The following is a 22,668-nucleotide window of genomic DNA, read 5'->3' as shown; positions in this document are numbered from 1 at the left end:
AGCACTTGTATTGTACTTTTACCAAACCTACCCAGGTTTACTTCCCTTCCTGTGCTAACTGAAGAAGGGAAAAAGACAAAAAGCCCACATTGAGAATTCTGAAACATAACCTAAAAAGCACAATGTCTTGGTTGTTTTTTGTTTTCTTTTTACTAGATATATCTTTCTAGAAGACCACATAAAATAAAGCATGGCTCCAGACTGAGCAATCATTGCTCCCAAAGCCACTGCACTGTGAAATGTGCCATGCAAGGGTGCAATCTCCCTTTCTTAGTGCGGTTCTGCTATTTTCACATAATTCTTAGAAATGTCCTTCTACAGATTTAATTCTTACTTTGTCCCATCTGATAATGCACTGAGTTGAGAGAAAGCAAAGGGAAGAGTGTAGCACAGGAGTATAAATAAGCATGGAGACGTCCAAGACAAACATCTAACACAAAGATCAGCCCTTACCTAAAATCTCTGGATTTAGTGTGCTAGCTTGGGCATCTGTGCACAAATTTCTCATCCACTCTTCCTGGCCAGCAACCCCTCTTCCTTTCTTTTCCTCCTTGCTGGAAGGACTGGTCTAATCTTGGAAATAAAGAGATAATCCCCTAGAACATTAAAGTAAGTGCTATCTAACAGTTAGCCTTCAAGGACCTTGAGACACGTGTGACCTGGGTTCAGGGTGTGATGCTCTCAAGGAGAACTCCTCTCTGAACAGAGCAAACCCAATGTGGCTCACTCAAGGGCACTCCCATGCCACCCCTTCCCTCGCAAAGCCCTGCAGCTCTGTCTGGCACCTGACACTGGAGTCTCAACCCCTCACAGTACCAGAGATGGCCGCCAAGGGTTCTGGGGAGAAGGAGAGGAGGAGGTGGAGAGAACATAATGCCAAGCAGTGTGCTCACGTGTGTTCTCATCTAGTCCTCAGAAACACCGAGAAATGGGCGCTGTTAGCAAGGATGAAGAAACCGATGCAGAGATGTGAGACCATTTATCTACACTGGGACCACCAGAAAGCTGTTTGGAAGAGAACAGGCTGTCACTGTTTACAAATCCCCCTTCTCCAGCCAAGATTAACCCTCACCTTCACCCTGCTTCCTCCCTGCTCTTCCCAAGCCTGTGGATCAGTCTGTTTCTCAGTCTTCCCCAAATGCACAAGGCCCTTTCCAGCTTCCAAAGCCTTGACACTCACAAGGCCCTCTGCCTGCAGCTCCGTCACAGGCTCACTTGAGAGTCAATGACAGGATCACCTCTCCCGGGCACAACTAATCAGGAGGCCACTTGACACGAGGAACTTCCAAAATACTGTTGTAAGTAATCTCGGTAAGTGTTTAAATCTCAACTTCCAACTGCCAGCGGTTGTCTTAGATTTTATGCAAGTCACAACATAAAGTATGGACTCAAAAAAATAAGGTCAACCAAATATTGAAATTTCAAAGTCTAGTAAGCCAATTGAGAGGTTATAAATTAAATTTTTCTTAAGAAGAGGTGACAAATCTGTTTTCTCTTTCTCTTCATAAGTCTCCTAAAGGGAGAAAGGAGTTCCAGTAATTTTCAAGGGCTTACGATAAATGCTGACTAACGAGACACGCACTACAACTCAGCTTTGGGGAACTGGCCATCATAATAAACTGAACTTCATGCCCTTAAGCGAAATAACAAAATTTAGGTTAACCCTTAAGCATAGAAACACTACTATGAACATGTTAAAACATTTCTTCCTCATTTTCCCTAATCCAAATCATTACTGTGCAGTTTTGTATATGTAGAGTATGTTTATTTACATATTTAGAACTTTGGAAAGAAAATTCTTTGACATGTTTTCATTATATTTGAAAGGCAGAGACAGAGCTCGTCTCCCATCTGCTGGTTCACTCCCTACATGCTCACAACAGCCAGGGCTGAGCCAGGCAGAAGCTGCAAGCCAGGAGCTCAATTCACGCCTTTCACATGGGTAACAGCAGCCCAAGTACTCGAGCTCTCCCCTGCTGCCTCCTAGGTATGTATTAACTGTTGAACCAGGCACTCTGCTCTGGCCTTAGGGTGCCCCAAGCAGTGTCAACCATGGCTCCAAAAGCCTGACTCATCATGCATACTAAGATGCTACGGCTGTTCTCTCATGCACGGGGAGGCAGCCTGTCAGGTTTCCCCCACCCAACAATAAGCCTTCTTTTGTATAAAAAAAAATAAAATGCTACAAGGCCTCCATAGATATTGAACTACCTACCCCCAACCTACTATCAATTTTTAGTTTTTACACAATTTTGTAATTTTCCCATGGGGTTTTCAATGTGCTTTAGGCTGATGCTGACAGCAAGTGACAGAGGCTCCCTCTCCACGCTCTTAATGCCATTGCTTCTAATTAGCTGTGGACTTAAACGCCAGGTAAGCAAACTTGCTCACACTGTAAAGAACAAAATGTGCATGGTTCCAAGCACAGGCACCTCTCATAATACACTGAAAGGAAGCTGGCACCTACCAACCAAGCAAACACAGCAGGCATAGCCTATGGCAGCCAGGAAGACGGGCCACGCCAAGATGACACCAGCACCAGAGAATCACATCCCACAGCCGCCACCATCACAGGCAGGGAGGCCGACTAGACACAGCACCATTGCTCAGGTAAGGCCCCTGGCCTATTATACAGCAGAACATGCTGAGAGTTCGAGTGATTTTTCTGGTGAAAACTACTGCAGTGATTACGCTCCAGCTGACCAAGAGAAACTACGTTCCACTTGTGATAGCCCCAGCAACATATTAGCAACACGTGAGAAAATCCAGGATTAAGGTCTCCAAGCTATATCACTGCAGACTCTGTCCTCTCATTTCTGCCTCTCTCCCTGTGACCCTTTCCTTACAGAGATCCCAGATGATCATCCTGGGCACACCAGACAATGCAAGATAATCCTCATGGCTCCTCCTGATGGTTTTTAGTACAATCGCCTACTCAGTCCCTGACATGTTCACTGTTTGGGGATTAGGACTTGGCTTTTCTTGGGGGGAGAGGGGAGTAATTACTCAGCTACCACAAGGAAACTGATGGAAATAAAACCACCTGTCCCAGCAAAAACTCTGCTTTCAGTGACCTGATAAGCCAGGTCACAGCACAGCTGAACCACAAAGTAGGAGAACAGAGGACAGGCTCAGGGCCTAACCTTCTGAGCAAGGTTAACATCAGAACAGGAAAACATCAACAAAGATGGTAGACACCTTACAGTACCAAAGCCAATATCCACAATAGGTATATTAAAATCCGTAGAAAGTTAGTATATTGAAGAAGATGGAGAACTGTTGAAACAATGTTAGCAATACCTATTATAAAAATTTTTAATGTTTTATAGTGTGATTAATATGACCCTGATTTTTACATATATATATAAACTATATATTTTATATATCTATAAACTATATAGTGACTATATATAGTCACAGAAAAAAATTAAGACTGCAAAAGTAAAAATTATCAATTTGCTGAACAGTCAAAATAGAATGCTTTTTCTTGCCCTTTAACTTTCCGTAATGAACATCATTATAGAAGAGCCCATGCTAGAACAGAATTTTTAATTATTTGATAGTTAAAAGTACACAGATTGGTTTCTGTTCCCTGGAACTACTCAATTGGAATACTCCTTTCTGTGATGGGGCCACATTAACTTTCTGAATGTTTCTATTTTATTTTTTAATTAAAGATCCATTTTATAATGTTACTAAGAAACAGAACATTTACTCACAATTACTACTTTATTCACTGACCATCTGTAAGTGAAAAAAAAATGCTTTTATATGGCTATAATTAGAACTACACATATATACACAATATTTAATAGTTTTATGTATGCAAATGACAAAGTCAGTTGAGAGAAATGTAAGACAAGGAACACAGGCAAGCACCGCATTTGTATTTCATCTCCCAAAGACAAAAATGTAACAATACCCTACATCTTTACTCATCAAGAGTCATTCTCAGACACACACTTCTCTAAACATGAGGAGGATGAAAAGATAGCACATTCACTCACACATTTCCTACCCGCTCTTACTTTACAGGAAGAAAAAGAGGGAAAAGGAAAGCGGATAAGGGACTAGGATAAGACAAAGAACAGGGTAGTAGCAGAGAAAGCATGGTTTGCCCTGGGTGCTTACCAGGGCCAGCCCCACCCTATAACCCCATCTCCTTAGACCTGTCATCTTCCCCTTTCTTTCACAGATTAGTCAAAGAAGCCAGGACAAACTTCTCAGTGACTTTCAGCTCATTCATCCGTTTTACAGCCTGAAGCAGAGAGCTACTGCATAGGACAGAAGGTTCCCAGTGCAAGTAGAGGGTCTTTGCACCGTCATTTAGTGCTGCTCCCGGCCTCTCCCCCAGGGCAGGCAGGGGGAAGCGGGGGGGGGGGGGGGGGCCTGCAGTATCCAGCTGCTGTGAGGGAGGAGGGGTGGTCTGCTCCCTGACTCACAGGCGTGTCCTCTTTGCCAAACCCCCAGAGGTCAGCCTGCACAGAGCAGAACGCTCAGGCCGACTTGCCTCACCACTCCCCTGAGGACAGGATGAGGCTCTGCTCAGCATCTGTTCAAAGTCCCAAACCCCTGCCATCCTGGACTACATCCTGGACTGTCTTCAGAGATGAAAGCCTGGATCCGCCCTGTTCACACTGTGTCCCCAGGCCCACGACTGGAACAGAAGTGCAGTCAATGTCTCATCACTGATTGGTCAGAGGTCCTTGACTTGTGCCTGCTACCTGAAGTGCCAGTGAAGAAACCTAAGGATCAGTGAAATCCTAAATGTGAACAGCATCTTTCTATCAAGTTGCATGTGATGTCACCTTCTAAATCGCTGACATCAACAGTCAGGATGTTCACATTATACCCAAGAGATGAGCCCGTGAGTCTGAGATGTGTTCAAAGATTTGGCTTACAAGCAAAGTTTCTCTGTTAGCTAGATAAGTTGATGCAAAAACTGTACATAGGGGCCGGGGCTGTGGTTGAACAAGTAAACGCACTGCCTGCCATGCTGGCATCCCCCATGGGTGTCAGTTCAAGTTCCAGCTGCTCCATTTCCAATCCAGCTCCCTGCTAACGTGTCTGGAAAAGCAGTGGGAAGATGACTCAAGTCCTTGGGTCCCTGCACCCATGTGGGAGACCTGGAAGAAGCTCTGGCTCCTGGCTTTGGATCAGCCCAGCTCCAGCCATTAGGAGAGCAAACCAGCACATCCAAGATTTCTTTGTCCCTCTGTCTCTAACTCTGCCTTTCAAATAAATATATAAATCCTTAAAAAAATGCTACACATAGGTAAATCTTGCAAAAGCAGATGTCACAATTGCTGCCATCTGAATTCTTGACTAATTTCTCCTTTCAAGTCTCCTCCCACTTTTATTCCAATCCTATGTAAAATGGAAAAAAGTATGGATAAGTGTTATTGGAGAGATTTTTTTAAAATATTCATAAGGTAATAAAATACACTAATCCTAAAAGTACATCACTTCATAGATTTTTTTTTTTAAATAAGTGATTAGGGGTAGGGCATCTGGCCTTCCTGTTAGGATATCAATGTCCCCTATCAGAGTGACTGAGTTCAAACCCCAGCTCTACCTTCTTGGTAATGCAGACCCTAGAAGGAAGCAGATGGCTCAAGTAATTGGGTTCCTGCCACCCACATGAGAGGCTCAGATTAAGTTCTCAACTCAGCCATCTCAGGCACTTGCAGAGTGGACCTATGAGCAGGAACTATCTCTCTCCCTCCCTCTACATCTTTCCCTCCACCTCTTCTTCCTTCCCTCCCTCATTTTAAAAAAATAACGTATCACTCATAGTCACATTAACTAAAACCACATAAAATGGATTTACAGCCCCTTTTCATAAAGCAGTGGGACTCCCTACAGATCAGTTCAGGACAGGCACGTGTTCTCCCTGATTGAGGGTACAGTGAACCCCTTGACAATAGAGCAGGAACATTGGAATAGCCAATGCTTGTCTCTGACCACGTCCAGAGGAACAGCACAATGTCATCACTGTCATGAAATCCAGAATGTCGGTCTACTGCTCCCTGGATGACTCAAGAGGCATTAGTTTTCTCATCTGTAAAATGGGAGACTGGAGCATGTAACACGGGGGCTTTTGTTATGATCAGTACAAACCGCCTGCTGCCTGCAAAGCCAAGGACAGCCCCATTGGTTCAGCACTTCTGGCCTTGGTCAGGGAGCCAAGACCATTTTCTCATTTATAGACTTGATTTAGAACCAGGGAAAATAAACAGTAACTCTAAGCAGAGCACTCTGTCAAAGACAGCCCTTCAAAAATATGTAATTTTTAAAACAATCCACAAAGAAAAAGGGGGAGAAACAATGGAATATGACCCCAAGTTACTACACAGTGCCTAACTTTATAAGATATAAAGTTAAAACAAAGAGGTTTTAATTAAGATCAGCTTAAATTATGTCACCAGCTTTCACCCTCTTCAACCTTTGATCATACAGTTATCACATAATAACACAAACCTTTTTTTCTGTCCACACGAAAGCCAAAAGAAAGAGTTGTAAATAATAAAATGTGGCATGGAATTCTAATAGTAATTAAAGACTAGCCTTTGGCTTCTCAAACATACAACCTGTTTCTTATGGCAAACATTATCAGAACTTCTGGCAAATTTTCTAAGAAATTGCAATAACCTTCTCACATCATTAAAAATTTTATCACGTATAAAAATACAATCCAAAGAAAATTATTTGTTTGCTGTTGCTAAGAAACAAAATTTTTAAATACTCCATTGTTTCTGGGTTTAAAATTGTATTTAACACAGAAAACAGATACTTGCAACTTACATAATAGCTGCATTTCAATATTAAAAGTTAAACATACACATACAAAAATGCATTAAGTATACTATTATGTTTCAGTTTCATGAGTCATTTACAACTTCAAGGGTAGAATATTTCTGGATTGTGAATGAACTCTGAAGATTATAATGTATTATATAGAACTTGGGAGATTTATGATGACTTACCTGAAATATTTATTTACATATATGTATGTGTGTGTGTGTATACATAAAGATGTTATTTTTCAAGTTCTAAGCAGAAATATCAAAGTCTGGGTACTTTTTATTAACCAAGCTACATTATGAAGGTCACAACAACAAAAAGGATCCTCAGTGTTACAGTTTGTTAGTGTCATCCCAAAATCATTTGTTGAGACCTAACCCCAAGGTGCTGTCAGGAGGCAGGGCCTTCGGGAAGTGGTTAGATCAGGAAGGCAGAGCCCTCAGGAATGGGATTAGTGCACTTCAGAAGAGCCCTCCCACCCCACCCAGCTGCCTTGCCTTTCCTATTGTGTGAGGTTGTAGCAAAACAGTTCAACTACGAGAAACAGGCCATCATCAGACACCTACACTGCCAGCACCCTGTCATTTCAGAACTCTCAGACATGAGTATCACACAAAGCATATTTCTGCTAGTCATACCCATCTCATTTATAGATTTTTTTTTAAAAGAGTTTCTTTATTTGAGAGGCCGAGTTACAGACTGAGGGAGAGACAGAAAGGTCTTCCAACCACAGGTTCACTTCCCCAAATGGCTGCAACAATGAAGCCGGGAGCTTCTTCCAGCTCTCCCACGTGGGTATAGGGGCCCAAGGGCTTGGCCCATCTTCCACTGCTTTCCCAGGCCATAGCAGAGAGCTGGATCAGAAGAGGAGAAGCCAGGACTCGATCCAGCATCTATAAGGGATGCTGACACTGCAGGCCAGAGCTTTAACCTACTGCACCACGGCATCAGACCCTAACTTTTTTTTTTTTTTTTTAACATTTGAACCATTTGGTGACGCTTTTCTTTTTTAACTTATTTTGTTTATTTCAAAGAGCTACAGAGAGAGGTACAGACATAAAGAGAGAGGTCTTCCATCTGCTGGTTCACTCCCCAAATGGCTGCAATGGCCGGAGCTGAGCTAATCTGAAGCCAGGAGCCAGGAGCTTCCCTCAGGCCTCTCATGTGTGTGCAGGGGACCAAGGTGTTGGGCAATCTCACACTGCTTTCCCAGGTGCATTAACAGGGAGTCGGATCAGAAGCAGAGTAGCCAGGACTCGAACTGTACCCATATGAGATGCCACTGCTGCAGGCTGGGACTGTAACCCGCTGTGACACAGCGTCAGCCCCACCATTATTTCTCTAACAATCTTTCCTGTTCCTCTGGTAACTCTGATTACTTGGATATTAGACATGCCTGAAGATGTTCCACAACTCATTGTTGTTCTATTTATTTTTTCCCAGTATTTTTTCATATCACTGCTGAATTTTAGTTTGTTTCTATTGCTGTGACCTTAAATCTTTTTTTTCCCCTGTGAAGTTCATGTACTATCGATAGGATCCAATATCTGGGTCTCGCAGCTCTATCTCAACTCAGAGAGATTGCAATGCTCTACCTGGCTCTGTGCTCTTTGTGGCACAGCCAGGAAAGCTCTCTGGCTACAGGCTGGTTCGGTCATATGGTTACCTTTTTTGCCTCCTCTCAGTCAATAATCACTGTCTTTGTTGCTTGCTGCCCAGCGTTAAAGCATGGTTTAAAATATTCTGTTCATTTTTGAGTTGTTTCAAGTGCTAGGGAAAATCGGGTCCCAGTTTCTCTATCTTGGCTCACAGTCATTTGGGGAGTTAACAACCAGATGCAAAATCTCTGTCTCTGTTTCTCTATGTGACTCTTTCAAATAAAAATAAAATAAATCTTTAAAAAAAGAAATCATGTATTGGGCATTGCCTAAAACCTCCATTACAATATGGCGCCTGGCGGATGTTGGAGGGGTGTGTCTGCGGCTGCTGCGGTTAAGCCAAGTAAGATCCGACCACTGTCAGGAATAGGTCCGCTTTGGTTCCGGACACGTGGACAGTGCATGATCCCTATACTTTGCTTAAGATGCCCCTGTGCGTAGTCCACCCACGCCTGCATGACCTTTTCGCTGATTGGCTCCCCTGTTGCGCATGTCTTTTGTAAGCCTTGTAAGCCTGTACACTTCCTCGATAAAGTAGTTCCTTCTTCGACAGAACTCACGGGTGCTTGCTGTGTTCTTGACTTGTCGACCTTACCTTTCCCATTCACCTTGTTGGGGAGTGCTTGTACCGCACTGGTCAGGGACCAGCCTCAGGCTTAAGACCCCAACAATAAAGGGCCAATCTTTCCAAACTTGACAAAAATTACAAACTCATGAATCCTAGATGCTGAATGAAATTTAGGCCAAGGAAACATGAATAAAACATTCACATTCATCAACAAACTGCTTAAACAATATTAAAGATAAAATCTTTAAAACTCGAGAAAAATATGCATTATTTACAAAGCAACAAAGATGATGATGGCCAATTTTTCATCAAAAATAATGCAAGCTTAAGACAGACATTTTTAAGAAAAAATATACAATTATATACCCAATGAAAATACCTTTCAAAAAAGAAGGCAAGGGGTTAGGGGCTGGCATTGTGGTGCAGCATGTTAAGCCATTGCCTGCATTGCCAATTCAAGTATAACCATTAAAGCAATTCGAGGAGTGAACCAGCAGATGAAAAATCTCCGTCTCTCCATTCCTCTCTGTCATTCTGTCTTTCAAATAAATAAAACAAGTATTTTTAAAAGAAAAATTAAAGCAAGGGGCCAGCATTGTTGTGTAGTGGATTAAGTCCCCCAACTGCAACGCTAGCATCCCCTACCAGAGCACTGGTTCAAATCCTTACTGCTCTGCTTCCGATCCAGCCACCTGCTAATTTATCTGGGAAGGCAGTGCAAGATGGCCAAAGTATTTGGGTCCCTGCCACCCATCAGGCAGAACAGGATGGAGTTCCTGGCTCCTGGCTTCGGCCTGGCCCAGACGTGGCTGTTGCAGACTATTTAGGTAGTCAACCAGCAAATGCAAGATCTCTCTGTCACTCTACCAAGTAAATAAATGCATTTTTTAAGACCATTAAGCTTAGTAAAATAAGCCAGACCCCAAAAGACAAGTATCATATGTTTTCTCTGATTTGTGGTAGCTAATTTATAGAAGGAAACAAAAAAAGAACCTTGAATCTACGAGTGAAATTGACATCTTATGATTTGATCATAATTAACAGCCCTTGGCTATATTCCTGTGGAAGAGTGTTTTTTCTACTTTTTACTTGTTGAAAACTGTATTTAGTGGAGTATTAAGCTTGTGATTACAAAGTAAGTTATCACAAAAATTAAAAGAAAAAAGGAAAGAAGGAAGGAGGTAGGGGAGAAGGAAGTATCCTTATATCCTTAGAATTTTATCTTTGAAATACATAAAATCTGTTCTATGTTTATAAAAACCTGTTTAAAAAAAGTATTGTGGCATAGCAGCTAAGACACAGTCTACAATGCCAGCAACCCACTGTCATCAGTTTGAGGCCCAGCTGATCCACTTCCAATCCAGCTCCCTGCTAACATGCCTGAGAAAGCAGCATAATATGGCCCAAATCCTTAGGCCCTGAACCCATGAAGGAGACCCAGAACAATTTCAGAGCTCCGGGCTTCCAACCAGCCCAGCTCCAGCTATTGTGGTCATTCGAGGAGTGAACCAGCGGATGGAAACTCTGTCTCTGTCTTCTTGTCTCTGTAAACTCTGCCTTTCAAATAAATAAATATTTTTAAAATATATTTTAAAATAAATGAAGGCAAAGTAAAAACCCTACAGGATAAGAAATGTTAAATGAAAAACTGCTATCCAGGAAACTGTCATCTCAAGTCTCTTAACCTAATCACAACTACAAAGTCCCTTTCATGTGGTAGCATCGAAATTTCCAGGAACGAAGACAAGTACATCTTTGACAGGCCATTATCCTGCATACCACAAACCCATAAGAAGAAATGATTCCAGAAGACAGTCCACTAAAACAAATAATAGGGGTTGGCACTGTAGTGTAGTGGGTTAAGCCTCTACCTGCAATGCTGGTATCCCATATTGTTGTTAGTTCGAGTCCTGGCTGCTCCACTTCTGATCTAGCTCCTTGCTAATGCACTGGGAAGGCAGGAAAGGATGGCCAAGTACTTGGGCCCCTGCACGCACATTGGAGACCTGGAAGAAGCTCCTGGCTTCGGACTGGCCCAGCCCAGGGCCATTTCAGCCATTTGGGGAGTGAACCAGCAGATGGAAGATTCTGTCTCTCTCTGTTTGCCTTTCAAATAAATAAATATTAAAAAATAATAATATGCAAACACATGAGGTTTTATTTTTAATAGAACCTAGTATGACTGAGAAGACACAGGTGTAAGAAAAAAGTTGAGACTCCTTTGGATTCTGATGCCTGAGACATTCTCCTCTAACTTGCATATTTAGTAATTTAAGATTTTTTAATCACTCCAAGTATATAACCTAACTCTGTAGTAAACATTTGTATAATATTATAATTTTTTTTTTTACTCTTACAAGCAATCAGAAAAAAATGATCTTAAAAAACAGTGCCTGACTTATTTAGGTGCTCTATCAATCAAATTTTTTTTTTTTTTGACAGGCAGAGTGGACAGTGAGAGAGAGAGAGAGAAAGGTCTTCCTTTTGCCGTTGGCTCACCCTTAAATGGCCACCGTGGCCAGCATGCTTCGGCCCGGCGCATTGCACTGATCCGAAGCCAGGAGCCAGGTGCTTTTCCTGTCTCCCATGGGGTGCAGGGCCCAAGCACTTGGGACATCCTCCACTGTACTCCCGGGCCACAGCAGAGAGCTGGCCTGGAAGAGGGGCAACCGGGACAGAATCCGGCGCCCCGATCGGGACTAGAACCCGGTGTGCCAGCGCTGCAGGGGAGGATTAGCCTATTGAGCCGCGGCTCTGGCCCAAATTGTTTTTAAGAACAAAACTTGACATTAGAGGGGTTGAAATTATAATAACTTTTTTTTTGCATGTTTGTATTTTCTTTTTTATTTATATTTTTTATCTTTTTATTTTTTATTTCATAAATGTGAATTTACAAAGTGCAACTTTTGTATTGTTGTGGCTTCCCCCCCAGCCTCCCTCCCTCCCGTGGCCCTCCCCTCTCCCTCTCCCATCCCGCCCTTTTATTTTCAACTACCTTCATATACTGAAGATCAACTTAGTATATACTAAGCAAGGATTTCAACAGGCTGCATTCACACAACCGCACAAGGTATAGGGTACTGTTCGACTAGTAGTGTTTTTAAGTTTCATAGTAAAACACATTAAGGACAGAGATCCTTCGTGGGGAGCATGTACCCAGTGACCCCCGTTGTTGATTTAACAATTGGCACTCTTATTTATGATGTCAGCAATCACCCGAGACTCTTGCTATGAGTTGTCTAGGCTATGGAAGTTCCTTGAGTTCAGAAATTATAATAACTTAATTCCATATCCATATTCTTCTTTTTTAAAAATTTTATTTATTTATTTGACAGGTAGAGTTACAGACAGTGAGAGAGACAGAGGCAGAGAGAGAGAGAGAGAAAGGTCTTCCTTCCATTGGTTCACCCCCCAAATGGCTGCTATGGCTGGCGCTGCGCCGATCTGAAGCCAGGAGCCAGGTGCTTTTTCCTGGTATCCCACGCGGGTGCAGGCGTCCAAGCACTTGGGCCATCCTCCATCACCCTCCCGGGCCACAGCGAGAGCTGGACTGGAAGAGGAGTAGCCGGGACTAGAACCCGGCGCCCACATGGGATGCTGGCACAGCAGGCGGAGGATTAACCAAGTGAGCCACGGCACCGGGCCCCCCCGTATCCATATTCTATAACTAACATTTCTGGATCAAAGTTCTTTTCTCTTTCATACATTTAACCAAGCAGAAAACTGTTATGCTAAGTAGATTGATGGCCTATCAGGACACTGAGTAACTTAACAGTCTTCCTTACATGAAATGCTTAAATGCATGACTACATTGACCTCTTACATTTATTTTGGAACTAGCAACGCACTTAACGTATCGAGAATCTGCAAATGAGTGATACGTATTTTTTTCTACTTATATATATACACATACACTAATAAAAATTACACATAATCAAGACTTCTAGACTAGTATTTTGAACAAATCTAGGAGGTTTAACTTTCACCACCATCACAGGTTAATCATTTGTTATAATATTAACCATACCAACACACTGATATTGAAGCTTTATACTCTTACAAATAGGCTTTATCATTCAATAATCTATTAATTGTTTAAATCATAATTAAGCAAATAAATGGAAAACATTTTTCAAACATGTAATTCAATGTCACTTCTCATGAAAATGCTACCTATGAATGACAATTCTGATCCCAAGTAGAGAACACCATGTCTAAAGAAACCAGAACCATTTACAGAACTGATTCTTTTCGTAGATAACACAGGTGGTGAAATATTTCACTTGATTCTCCTCCAAGCAAAGGTTGAGACTTTGAAGCTGCTACATTTGCTCAGCAACTTCATCTTTCCATTTAATGATTAAAACAGTTTAACCAAGGCCAAACCCATTTGGTCAACATTGGAGTTCCAGAGATGCCAGGCCAACATTTAGTTTCACATGAGAAACCTCAATGGCCCATATTTTTCAAACACTCACTGAAACCTTCCTTACAAAGGGCTGCTAATCATTATCATGAGAAGAGATGAGAACTGCTGATCTGCTCACTTAAAATTAACAGACTCCACATATAGAGAACCTCTCTACCTAGACCACAGCTTTTCCTTTGTTGACTTGATCAGAAGAAAAACAATGCCTATTTTACACCGATGTTTTTTCTTTTTTTTTTTTTTGACAGGCAGAGTGGATAGTGAGAGAGAGACAGAGAGAAAGGTCTTCCTTTTGCCGTTGGTTCACCCTCCAATGGCCGCCGCGGTAGTGCGCTGCGGCCGGCGCACCGCGCTGATCCGAAGCCAGGAGCCAGGTGCTTCTCCTGGTCTCCCATGGGGTGCAGGGCCCAAGCACTTGGGCCATCCTCCACTGCACTCCCTGGCCACAGCAGAGAGCTGGCCTGGAAGAGGGGCAACCGGGACAGGATCGGTGCCCCGACCGGGACTAGAACCCGGTGTGCCGGCGCCGCAAGGCGGAGGCTTAGCCTAGTGAGCCGCGGCGCCGGCCAACACCGATGTTTTCTAAGACTCCCACTAATATCATCAATTACCCTACTTGTTAACTAACTGGGTGGTCAACTCTCTCCTGACACTGCACAAAAGCAATACTACTAGGACTAATAATTCAATCATGTAAGTTAAAATATATGGGGCCACAAGGTGCAACTTTAACTATGCCGCTGAAGTCTATGGCCAGCCACTGGAGAAAGTTCTCCAGCCATGAAACAGAAGCCTGATAGCCTTGAGGCTGTCCCAATAACAGAAATAAAGAATGCATATCATACCCAATCTCGGAGTTATGTGCTGTGTGAAGGCAATGCAAGCAAAAATAAGGGAGGAATGCTCAAAAATGCACTTTTCCCATTATTCTAGAGCTAGACAATTGTATCTAACAATGCTTTTACTCCTCTCATGTGAGTTCTTTATTATTAATTACTTTATAATTCGAATCAAAGACTGAAATACTACAAAATGTGGACAACCTTGCAAACTGAAGAAATGAATTGAGCTTACACATTTAGTTATGTTTTTGGCCAGGCACCAAGTAAAAAGAAACACAGTAAAATCAAGCTTATGAGATTAAAATAGTAAATATGTATAATAGAAAAAAGTATTGGTAGGAGTTGGTACCACGGCATAGTGGGTTAAGCCACTACCTGTGGCAGCAGCATACATAGCCACTGGTTCCTCTCCCAGTTGCTCCACTTCCAATCCAGACCCCTACTACTGAGCCTGGGAAAGCTGTGGGAAATAGTCGAAGTGCTTGGGCCCCTGAACCCCAACGTGAGAGACCTGGAAGAAGCTCCTGGCTCTTTGTTTCAGCTTGGCTAAGACCTGACCATTCCTACCATCCATGGAGTGAACTAGCTAATCAAAGATCGATCTCTCTCTTTTCTCTCTGTGGCTCTGCCTTTCAAATGAGTAACTTTTTAATGAAATAAGAATTTATGCCAAAATTAAACATAATTCTAAAAAAGTTTGAGACAAAAATCCACATGTAATTCATATAAACATTTTAAAAATCATATTGCTAAACATATTTTTAATTAGGTTTTATTTTTGCTGTATCAAAGTATGCATTTCATGGGTCCAAAACACAAAATAACCCATCGTGTATATGCTGCTTGAGCAAACAAGCATTCTAATTTGCATTCCATACTGTACTTCCATTTAAAATTGCTGCTATGGGAGTTATATCACAGAAAGAATAAAAATTTAGTAACTTCCTTGAGGCCAGCCATAGCAGCCCATCTGAGCACTGGTTCAAGTCCCTGCTGCTCCATTCCCAATCCAGCTCTTGGCTGATTTGCCTGGGAAAACAACAAAAAAACAGCCCAAGTTTTTGGGGCCTCTGTCACCCACACAGAAGAACTAGATGGAGTTCCAGGCTCCTGGCTTTGGCCTGGCCCAGTTGTGGCCACTGGGGCCATTTGGGGAGTGAACCAGTGGATGGAAGGTATCTGTCTCTCTCTCCCTCCCTCCCTCCCTGTGGTCTGTGTTGTGTTTCCCTCTCTATTACTCTGCTTTTCAAATAAATAAATCTTTTTTTAAAACACAACTTCAGAAATCGAACCATAAAACAAGAACACCTGTGATCCCAACGTGTTTGTAGTGGCTGCTGCATAAAGGAAGAGCGCCCATACACTGCGGGCTCTCCACAGAAGCACAGAGCCACAGCTTGACTAAAGCAGTGAAGTTCAGCTCTAAGAGCCGAGAATTCTCCCATTTTACCTTACCTTTGGGGAAAGCAAGACAGGAAAAGAACACTGTACTTAAATCCCAGAGGCCTAAGTCCTGCCTGGCATTCAGTCCGTCCCAGGTATGCCAACTTGAGCTCATCACTTAGCACTGTTTTTTCTGAGGCTCAAGTGAAAAACTAGCGTGACCTCACCTTAGCTTCCCAACTCTAGATTCTAATCTGGGATTCACAACACTGAATTTGATCAATTCTTGCTTTCCACCTGACTTCCAGTAAGAAATATCCCATTTAAAATGCCCTCAAGAAAATATAATTCATTTATTAGCTGTTAAAAATATAATCCACATAATAAAAACAAAAACACAAAAATAAGACTGGTTCTGTATCCTGTAATAGTCTACATGCCACACTCCTCACAGTCTTGAGGCCATCAAGAAGTCAAGATTGTTATCATTCCTTCCCTTCCAGACCCAGGAGCCTGCCCCTTCAAATTTCTTATTTTTGTACTTTGTTGCAAAAAAACTCCAAAAAGTTAGCCTTTGAAATCATCCAGGAATTTTACCATACAAAATGAGCATTAAAGTCTTCCTAGCACTCATTAAAAACAAGCTAAAAATAGAGTCCCTAACACAAATCACTTCATATATTTTGTAAATGCTTTCAGAACATTTACTTCTGAAATTAATCTGCATAGTTCTCCTTACACTAGACTTCTGTATTAATTTCCTCTTACTACTATAACAAAACATCACAAACTTAATGGCTTCAAACAACACAAACTTGGCTGTCTTACAGTTTTGTCAGCCAGAAGCCCAAAATGAGTGTCCCTGGGCTAAAATCCAGGTGCTGGTGGGTTTCACTGCTTCTGAGAGCTCGGGAGGACAACTTTGTCTTACCGTTCTCTGCTCCTACGGTGTGCCGGCAGTCCGCGGTTTGTGGTCTCCCTCCATCTTTACAGCCAACAATGGCCAAATTGTCCTCACATTGTATCTCTCTGATGCTAGCTCTCCAGCCTCCCTCTTTTTAACCACACTTGTGAATACATTGGGTCCAGCTGGCTAAGTCAGGGTGCTCGTGCCTGTATGAAGCCAGCTGGCTGGCATTCTTAATTTCACCTGCAACTTGAATTCCTTTTACCAGGTTCTGGGGATTAGGACAGGGACATCTTTGGAAGGCCTTTAAGCTGTTTACCAAAATATTTATTAAGCATTTATCCAGAGAGCCTACTAAAAATGTGCAGAGATAAAGGAGAAGACAAAAAGTAAAACTACAATGCAGTGAAAAAATACAAAGAAAGATATAAGAATGCTTAGTAATAAAAGGCAAGTGAATAGAGAAAATTTTAGTAATAATTTTAGTTCCCAGCAGCCACATGCTTCTTTGGATGTTCTGCATACATGTCATCATCATGAGGGAAACATCTATTATGACACAAGGAATGAGGTCATGAACAATGCGAATTTCAGAGACTGTTGAGATCTTAAGTGATCATCTAGTCACTGAACGTAGTATTCAACTAAGATCCGAAGAAATTCTAACTTTCCTAAGATCATTTGGCTAGGCAATGTCTGAAAGAGAACTTTAACTTATTGATTTCTGGTCAATATACCATACGGAATAGCACAAACAATAAAGTTCAGTGCAGTGGGCCAAAGAAATAAGAGTACCATGTAATTATACTTTGAAAATCCCAACCACAGATTTGCCAATTAAAAAAGCCCTGAGGTTACAGAACGACAAACTGAATGATTTCATTTATATGTGTAATCTAAAAAGGTAAATTCTTAAGAACAGAGTGCAGAATGGTGCATTCTAGAAGGAGGTGGAGGGACTGGAGAGATGCTGATGAAAGGATACACAATCTTAGCAGAATTAAGTTCAACAAGATCTGCAGTATAACATGGTAATTACCATCAGGAACAACGTACTGTATACATGAAAACTGCTGAGAGTACATCTTAAATGTGTTCCCCACAAAAATGAGAAGCACGTAAGGCAGTGGACACATTAATAGCTTCATTTAGCCATCCCACCTTGAATATGTATAGGAAAATAACATGTTGGACACCATAAATATACAGAAATTTCGTCAATTAAAAAATAAAAACTAAAACTCTGAATGCTTAGAAAATTATAAAGTTCAGCCACTTGGCAAATTCACCTTTGTGCATAACTTCATACTTGATGATGCTGTAAATATGGGACATCACACTGCATTCCTCTAGTTTACATTATATATCCGTAGGGTTTTATTGAATGCTAAGTAAGTCCTGAGTGAAGGGGGCACAGCAGTCAACAAATGGCCCCTAATATCCAGGCAACAGAAGAAAACCAGGTAAATGAATCTATCACTACGTAAGAAAGAGGCTCTGACGGGGATAGGAAGAAGACCAAGGACATACATTCTCAATATCACTTGAAAGTAAGCATGATGTAGAATGTTAAAGAGTTTATAAGAAGATAAAGATAAAAATAACGTCTTTAAAACATTCAAACACAGCTATTGCCATAAAACAGAATGAGAACCCTTTTCTCAAAGCTTTAACTAAAACTTAGTACATATTAAAATCAGACTCAATCAAGACAGTGGAATTAGCAAAAAAAGAATAGACATTACTGATCAATGAAACAGAATAGTCCAGAAATAGACCCATACTGTGTAGGCAGCTAAGTTATGAAAAAGGCACAAAGGCTATTGAATGTACAGTCTTTTTAACACATGCAACTAGATCAATTACACTTGTATACATCAAAGGGGCAAGCATAAAAATCTACACTCAGACCATACATCTCACAAAATAACACAAATAAGACCACAGACTTGTAAAATACAAAACTATAAAATTTCTAGAAGATATTGGAGAAAATCGATACGATCTTGGGTTGGTGATAAGATTATAGAAACAATAAAAATAATATATTATAAAAAGCTGTTCTGTGGAATATGCTCTTAAGAGAATAAAAAGAGAAGCAAAATACTGGGAGAAAATATTTGCAAAACACCTAAATAACTAGAGAGTCATATATAAAATACACAAAGAATTCATAGAACAAAAAGAAAACAAATCAAAAAATGGGCCAAATATCTGAACAGAGAGGCTGGCAACATGGTTATGCTGGGTAAAGCTTCCACCTTCAACAGCAGCATCCCATACAGGTGCCATTCATGTCCTGGCTGCTCCACTTCCAATCCAGCTCCCTGCTAATGGCCTCGAAAAAGCAGCAGAAAATGGCCCAAGCATTTGGGCTCCTGCCACCATTGTGGGCAACCTGAAAGAAGCTCCTTGCTCCTGCCTTTGGCCTGGCCTAGTTCTGGCCATTGCAGCCATCTGGGGAGTGAACCAGCAGATGAAAGATCAGTCCAGCTCTACCTCTTCCTCTCTCCTTCCCCCTCTTCTCTCTAACTCCTGACTTTCAAACAAATCTTAAAAAAAAAAAAAAATCTGGAGAGCTCATCAAAGATAACACAGATGGTAAATAAACATATGAAAATATGCTCACCATTATGTATCTTTAGGAAAACACAAATCAAAACACTGATAAGATACCACTATAGGGGCCTGTGCTGTGGCTTAGTGGGTTAAGCTGCCCCCTGCAGTGCCAGCATCCCTTACAGGCGCCTGTTCAAGTCCCTGCTACTCCACTTCCGATCCAGCTCTCTGATATGGCCTGGGAAAGCAGTGGAAGATGGCCCAAGTCTTTGGGCCCCTGCACCCGCGTGGGAGACCTGGAGGAGGCTCCTGGCTCCTGGCTTTAGATTGGCACAGCTCCAGCCATTGCAGCCAATTGGAGAGTGAACCAGCAGATGGAAGACCTCTCTCTCTCTCTCTCTCTACCTCTCCTTCTCTCTCTGTGTAACTATGACTTTCAAATAAATAAATAAATCTAAAAAAGAAAGAAAGAAATAGTGCTTCAGGACACCATGTTTAATATAAATAAATATCTGTCATTTTTAAAATACATCTATTAGAAATGCTAAAATCCAAAACAAAACTAATAATACCAAATGCTGCCAAGCACAGAGTAATGGAAACTCTCATTTATTACTGATGGGAATGGAATGGTACAGTTACTTTGGAATTTGGCAATGTCTTAGAAAGCCAAACACAGTCTAATACAACCTAATAATCACGCTCCTTATTCATTTGAAAATTTATGTCAACATAACTACCTGCATGAGAGTGTTTATAGAAGATTTATTCACAATAACCAAGAACTAGAAGTAATCTCAATAGGTGAATGTAGAGACACACTGTGGTCACCTATAACACGGAACACTACTTGATAGGGGGAAAAGGGTGAACTCTATAATGTCATGCAAAACCGTAGATGACTGACCTTTAAATGCACATAGCTACGTAAAAGAAGCCTGCAATTCCCATACTCTGATTAGTTCTGTGTGACATTCTGAAAATGGGCAGAATTACAGACATAGTAAACAGGTCCGTCATCTCTAGGAGGTTGGGAAGAGATGGAAGTTTTAGGATGGTGAAATTATTCTGCATATTATAATGAGAAATACATGTCATGGTGCATTTGTCAAAACCCACAGAATCAGAGCAAACCTTACAGCATGAAAAAATGTTACAAAAAAAAAAAAACCTCATTTGGGAGATTGGGAAATGTCAGACTGAATGCAGACAATGATGAAAAAAATCTAACAAATGAAAGAGTAAACTCCGTAAAGGGAAGGGGAGACGTGGTGATCTGAGAGCCCTTAGAGATAAACGGAGTAGAGAAGACTGAAGGGAAGTGGAATCAGCTCTGATGACAAAAGTGTTTCTCCCAGGGTATCAGTTAAGAACTCTAAAACTACTATACACTCTACACTGGACTTGAACAATTAAGTATATGATCTTGACACATGGGAGCCGGACTTCTCACTGTTAGAGTTTATAGGCAAGGAAAGAAAGCAAAATTCTCTGTGGTAATAGATTAGAATTGGACCCACCGGTATGAACTCGTGTTTAACTTAATGCAGACATGAGTGAGCACAAATACAAGCATTTTAAATTATGTGCATAAATACACACAAAAATTTCCTTGTTCTGTAAGTAGAACGGACCCAGAAGCAACACATCCCAGTAGCAATGATCTTGGTTTCTAATACCGCTCTCCAATAAAAGAGTACAAGGCTCCCTGGAGCAATGGCTGATGCCAGGGTCTGCAGCAGGGAGAACAGATGAGCTTGGAACACCTTGAAGTTCCAAAAGGGAAGAAGGGGCTCAGAACAACTATCACAACAAAACACAATGTGGGTATAGCAAAGGGTCACAGGAGCCAACTGAAGCAGCTCCCAACAGCCAAGGCTGGAACACCCTGAGCAATAAAATAAATAAGCATTAAATTATAACCTGAAGTATAAAGTAAAAACCCATGGCCCGTGGTATAAATAAATGAAGAGGTACAAATTAATCTCCCATGCAGAACTGTCCAAGTATACCTGCAGCTGCCCTCCTCTCACAGAAGCACAGCTTGACTCACTCCTCACGTGCAGCCTGCACAAAGGGACTTCAGTAACATCACACGGGAGACCACCTCCACCAGGTAATCAGGATTCACATGGACAGCAACAGGTCACATGGACACAACAGGGTGCACCCTGATGTGATGACAGGGCTGCTTTACCTTTCTGGACTGCCTTTCCAAAGCACATAATCCAGTCAAATCATGAGTAAAAACATCCTTACCGGGGCCGGCACTGTGGCATGGTAGGCTGGGCCTCTGCAGCGCCAGCATCCCATGTGGGCGCCAGCTCAAGTGCCGGCTGCTCCTCTTCCAATCCAGTTCTCTGTTTACGGCCTGGGAAGACAGTGGAGGATGGCCCAAGTGCTTGGGCCCCTGTGCCCACATAGGAGACCTGGTGGAAGCTCCTGGCTCCTGGCTTCGGATGGGCCCAGCACCAGCCATTGCTGAGGGACATTTAACAGAATACCTAACAGTACTCCTCAAAAACATCAAACTCATCAGAAACAAGAGACCTCTGACAAACTTTCACAGTGAAGAAGTCTCTAAGGAGAGGTGACAACTAATGTAATGTGAATCCTGGAGCAGACAAAGAACATTAGTGACAACAAGGGAAACTGAATGCAGTGTGAACCTCAGGGTTTAAAAGTGCAGTGTTACTAGCAGGTCAATTTCTGGGCCAGGTTAACAACAAGGGGAAACTGGGTGCAGGGTGTCCGGGAACTGTGTGACTCTAACACTGCTCTCATATAAAAAGCTCATTTTAAAAATTTCTCTAATGGATTAAAAGTTCTTACCAGTGAGAGAAAATATGAACTCTCCATTATGTCTCTTAGGACCAATTTAACTAAGCCCATCTGAAACTCTGATTCATTTCTCAAACATTAAAAATAAAATAAAAGCTGTTACATCTACAAAGCAGGAGGCCAAAACAATATCCTTTTTTTTTAACCTCTGTCTTCAAAAAAAGTACAAACATCCTGTAGATTGCAAAACTGATACTTTACTATTGGGGTGTTTTTCTTCATCATTTGAAACTAATGGTAACAGAGTAACAAGTTAAAATAATCAGAGGGTCTTTCACCCAATTTGGTAAAACTGTAGTAAACTCTAGGTGTCATTTGGACATGGATTTCTCCTGCAGCCACAAGAACCATTCAGTACTGCAGGTCCCAGCACTGGCTCTTACAGGAATGTTCACCAGAGATACCTCAATCGAGGTGATATATTATAAGCATCCCCTGCTATCTGGAGGTGCAGCAGACAGACACATAAGCAGACTTTATGCATCCTACTCTACAGACGGAAAACAGGTGCCACTTTATGTGGCCCATAAATATTTTTTGAATCAGAACTTGTTAGCAATCATTGCACTGGGAGATCAGGTGTAAAAATTCAAAATGCTACCTCTTGACTTAAACATCAGAAATCTGAATACCTCAGCTCTGTATTCCCACAGGAGAACAACTGGGTAGAACAGAAT

The 22,668-nt window shown here is 41.7% G+C and overlaps 1 protein-coding gene across 4 annotated transcripts in view; it reads right to left on the bottom strand.

The window, feature by feature from the left end:
• The window catches only part of BICC1 (BicC family RNA binding protein 1), a 338,019-nt gene that overhangs the window by 270,877 nt on the left and 44,474 nt on the right, over positions 1–22,668 (bottom strand). The gene's annotated exons all lie outside the window — the stretch shown is intronic.

Source organism: Lepus europaeus, chromosome 17, assembly GCF_033115175.1.
Source record: "Lepus europaeus isolate LE1 chromosome 17, mLepTim1.pri, whole genome shotgun sequence".
NCBI classification, from domain to species: Eukaryota; Metazoa; Chordata; class Mammalia; order Lagomorpha; family Leporidae; genus Lepus; species Lepus europaeus.
This window is presented reverse-complemented; position numbering and strand designations above follow the sequence as displayed.